Here is a 5316-nt window from a genome sequence, read left to right on the forward strand (position 1 = left end):
AAATGGGCCCCCTCGAACGGCGGTGAGCTTCTCTGGGGAGCAGTTGCCGCCCCCCACAAGTTACGGCTCTGCCGATGACGTAGGCTCAATTTGAAGAACATTTCCTGATACTTTCTTCATTGAGCAACGTGTATATAACTTGTTTTTGAACTAAGCAAGGAAATCTCGAGTAAGTCATTAAGACACTCACACAAGGTGCTTATATTTTCTTATTTATATTTTTATTTATATTTTGTTTATATTTGTTTGTTTTGTTATATATGAGTATCTTGTTTATATTTTTCCATGAAACGATTTTAACTAGTTATTAGTTTTGGTGGAAGGGTAAGTGGCTCGGTAGGTGAGTGGTTAGCACATTGAACTTCTGTTCGGTAGAACCGGGTTCGAATCCCGGCGAGGCTTAATTTTTTTCAAGTTTTTCAATTTCAATTTCAATGTATACTTAGTGTGATAAGGATGATCTTCTCTTCCCTAGAAAGAAAAAGATGTTGGAATGAGGAGAATTGGGGAAGGTCTCTCAATGGAGGCAATCATTTACAATCTTATTTCCATTAGTTGTCCTAGATTTGGTATTTTCAGCTACTTTCAAGCATTTTCTGATTCATATGTGATCAGTGTTTTTATTGTTTTGCATGTACAGTATATAATAAAAAAAATACATTACATACACAGCAATATTGAGATTAACATATGATGTTCATTGGACAACACGGTCTGAACCAGAGAGATTGATCTCAGAATAGAGAAATGTTTCATGCGTCATCTACTCACAATTTTACTTGCACAAGTACTTGACTCAATGCTACCAACTGCTGTAGTGCCGAGAAAAGTTACCTGTAAGTTGGGTTGCATCTGTCTAGGCGTTCTCACAACCGCAAAAGACCTGGACCCCAAGTAATGTAATTAGAGCACTTATGTGGGGGAGAATTACTTTTTTGGCTGGCTGTACGTACCTTTGCTTGGGTTTCTATATATTCAGTGTTGCCAAATGGGGGGAAAAGTCGATAAATCTATTGGATTCAACTTCCAGGATAGCGTAGCGAAAAAAAAAATGTTTTTCGATTAGCGACTTTTTTGGTAATTTTTGAATGGTAATTTGGAGATTTACTTACAAATCTAGCGGCTTTTGTGTTGTGAACAACTTGTACTGTAATCAAGTACTATTACCTCGAATCAGTTGAGACATACTTTATTTTTCTTTTCCTTATTTGAGTCAGGTCTTCACGAGCTGGGAAAGTACGTATAATTATCTCCATATTCCCGCTTTCATTGCTATTATCTCTTGTCCTCTAACGGGGACCGATTTCAATCTTTAATGTCCTTTAGTTTGCCGAGTTTCCGTTTAAAGACACAACTAATACATTACTGATAACAAGCTGACTATCTATATGAACGTGAGTAAAACTAAAATGTGTAATTCTTTTATTTGTAAACTTTTACTTTTGTTCGTTTTTCTAAACTCATTTTTTATTTCGTTGAAATGAAATTGACCATAAGGTAGAGAAGAAATATTGTATTCAAAGCGAAATTACTGTTAATTACATATGATTCTTTCAATTACGTTTTTGTAGCGTAGATAGATAGATAGAGAGAGACGAATCTTTTTAGCGACTTTTCATCTAAAATTGGAGTCGTTTCATCTTCCATTAGCGATGTTTTCTATCAACTTGTTGGCAACAGTGTATAGATTCGAAACCATAAGAGTTTCTTGACGTGATCAGCACAATCTGCAGCAAGGTGCATAATAGAATTTCAGGAATGACTGTGAAGGACGCCATTGGGCAGAGCACGCATTCTTAGCTACGCATTGTCAGCAATTTTCCTTTGATCACTACATCTAAGAGCCGAGTACTTCATTCAAACAATTAACGGTAACATATTTCAGCAGAACATTACACGTTAACTGTATATCAGGCGATGTGCAATCAGGCCCGTATCCAGGGGGGTTTAGGGGGGCCGGGCCCATCTAAATTTTTGCTGGCCCCTATAAAATTTTCACGGTAGGCTTGCAAATGAACTATAATATGGTGATGAACTATAATATTGTTGGATTGGGCCCCCCTAACTTCAGCCGCCCCCCCCCCTAAATTTTTGGGCTGGCTACCGGCCTGTGTGCAATCCTTTGAGAGGCTTCTCCTAGCCTGGCCTGCACATCATCTGTCATGTCTATACATCGTGTATGGGATAACCTTTTTCTGCACCTTATTCGACACCGATTTTCAGCGAACATATTGTTTGCCAACAATTCTTATTCAATCAAGCATTTCGTCAGTTGTTTCTCGAGGGACGGATCCAACGCTCGTTGATTAGATGCATATTTATATAGGCTGTGGTCGCAGCACATAGAGGCTTCACACTATACTGATTTATTAAGTTTAGATGTGTAGCAGAATTTTGAAATTGTACTCTATATACAGTATATAAAATTGAAAATCACTATGTTTGTGACTCTAAATCTGAAGGCCTGACCGATCTCGATCAAATTTGTAACATGGATGAGGTTCGAGGCTGGGGTGGTTTTAGGCTATTCACTTTGATTATAGAAGTGAGGGTTTGGGGAGGGAGAGGGGATATAAAAATAAATAAAACTTAATAACTCTTGAACCACTCGACCGATCTTGATCAAATTTTCAACATAGATGAATTTCAGATCTGGGATCGTTTTCATGATTTAAATTTGACGGAGCAACATAGGGGAGGAGAAGGAGGGGAAGATGTATAAAAATTAATTTATATAAGACTAAATTAATTTATATTTTATTATTTTTGTAACTTAATAACTCTTGAACTATCTGACCGATCTCAATCAAATTTTCAAGATATATGAGGCTTGAGTCTGGTAACATTTTTGTAATTTCACTTTAACGGTACATCTTAGGGGAGGGGGAGGAGAGGGGGACGTATTAATAAAAACTAATAAAACCTAATAACTTTTGAACCACCCAACCAATCGAGATCAAATTTTCAACATATATGAGGGTCAGGCCTTAGATGTTTTTTACCGTTTGACTTTGACGAGCCAATCTAGGGGAGGTGGAGGAGGAGATATGTGTATATATGTAAAAAAAAAAATTAAAATAACAATGACTGACTTTGTGACTTCATCACTCTTGAACCATCCGACCGATCTCAATCAAACTTTCAACGTATATGAGTTTAGGGGCAGTGTTAAGTTTAGGCTATTCACTTTCACGATGCAACGTAGGGGAGGGGGAGGGGGAGAGAAATTTAAAAATGATAAAAAAAATTACCGATATTAGTGTTGAATCCGTAGTTTTCGGGGTCGATGAGAGAAAGTGACACTTCTGATCCTGTTTGAATCGAAGTTCAGCCCTGAGAGTTGGGGAGGGGGAGTTTACATCGTAGCGGAGGAGAATAGACATTTAAAAATGATCGAAAATGACTAATATTAGTGTCGAATCCATAGTTTTAGGAGTAGCTAAGATTAACAGTGACAATTCTGATACCATGTGCCGCAGCGCGGAGGAGGGGGAGGGGAGCTATATATAATAATTATCGAAAATGACCAATATTAGTGTCTAATCCATAGTTTTCGAGATCATTCAAATGAACGGTGACCTTTCCCATTCGGTTTAAATCCAAAATCAGCACTGTCATTTGGCGGAGGGAAGAAAGAGAGATATAAAAATGATCGAAAATGGGCACTATTAGTGTCGAATCCATAGTTTCCTTGGTTGCTGAGATGACCGGTAACACTTTCGATTGACGTTTAAAACCAAATTGAGCCGCGCAACTTGGGAGAGAGGAGATAATAAAATGATCGAAAATGACCAATATTAGTGTCGAATCCATGGTTTTCGGGGTCGCCGAGATGATCAATGATCTTTCCGTTGCCGTTTAAATCGATGCCATTAAAAACGAAAACCGCATATTTCAACGGGTACTAAACACATGAGATACGGAGTTGTGCATTTAAATTATCATTTCAACCCAGCGAAGCGGGTGATATATGTTAGTTATTTCTATTTGTAGCCACGTATTTAATCTAACAAGGTAAGTATCCAACTCTTCGACGAGTATCGCATTGAAACTTTCACAAGTGGAATTACATATTGAAAGATGGAAATATGCTTACTCTTACGATTCGCAACGTTGTCAAACAGAAAGTAGAATGATCGTTCTCCCATAGCCCCTGAAAGTTATGTACTTTGGTCATACACGCCAGAATGTGATACACTGGAACCTGTTTTCTCACGAAGACAAATATTGCAAATTCAAAATGATAACAGTCGGTGGTGATTGGGATCTCTAGTACGTCATTGATGCGAATCGATGTCAAATGGAACACGATACACGATCGTAAGTTCCAATTGAACACATTTACCCGGTGGAGAAAAGGGACACGTTGAAATAATACGCAAAAATAGCTTTATATTATTATTATTATTATTATTATTATTATTATTATTATTATTATTATTATTATTATTATTATTATTATTATTATTATTATTATTATTATTGTGAGCAGTTAGTTAGCCATTCACAGTGGTTACGTTGTGCGGTCGTGCTACAGTGTTTGTGTGCTGCAGTAGGGCTCTCGGTGGCTAAAAAGGGAACTCTATAACTTTCTTTTCTTTTCAAATTCCAGCTACAATTGAAGGGTCGTGAGGTCTTCATTTCATTTAGATCCTCCGGCAGGTCGAGAAGCTTTTTTTTTTTTCTTCTTTTAATTCATTAATTTGTCTCCACTCTGGCCAGGGAGTGTGAATTTTTTCTTTGTTTTTGTTGTTCTTTCTTAGTATTTATATTTTTATTTGATGGCACCTTATTCGGATAATTGTCCATTATGTGATTTAGCTGTGTATGGTAGGCAGAAGACAGTAAGATGTATTTTATGTTCGAGCAAAAGTCATTTGTCTTGTTTTGAACAATATAATGATGGAAACAATGTTCATATAAATGATTACAAGTGTAATATTTGTGTTTTAAAATTGAAAACTGGCCGATATCTTTCTCATGGAGTGGCCGGAGGTTAAACTCTGGGTAAATCAACTGATGATCTAGTAAATGCTAGAATGTGATATATTGGAACCTGTTTTCTCACGAAGACAAATATTGCAAACTCAAGATCATACCAGTTGGTGGTGATTGGAATCTCTGGTACGTCATTGATGCGATCGATGTCAAATGAAACACGATACCTGATCGTAAGTTCCAAACGAGCACATTTACCCGGTGGAGAAAAGGGACACGCTGAAACTACAACACAAAGATGGCTTTTTATGTTTATTATTATTGTTATTAGTATGACTATTATTATTATTATTATTATTAGTAGTAGTAGTAGTAGTA

Source organism: Thermobia domestica, unplaced genomic scaffold (assembly GCF_964235325.1).
Source record: "Thermobia domestica unplaced genomic scaffold, izTheDome1.hap1.1 HAP1_SCAFFOLD_253, whole genome shotgun sequence".
Lineage (NCBI taxonomy): Eukaryota > Metazoa > Arthropoda > Insecta > Zygentoma > Lepismatidae > Thermobia > Thermobia domestica.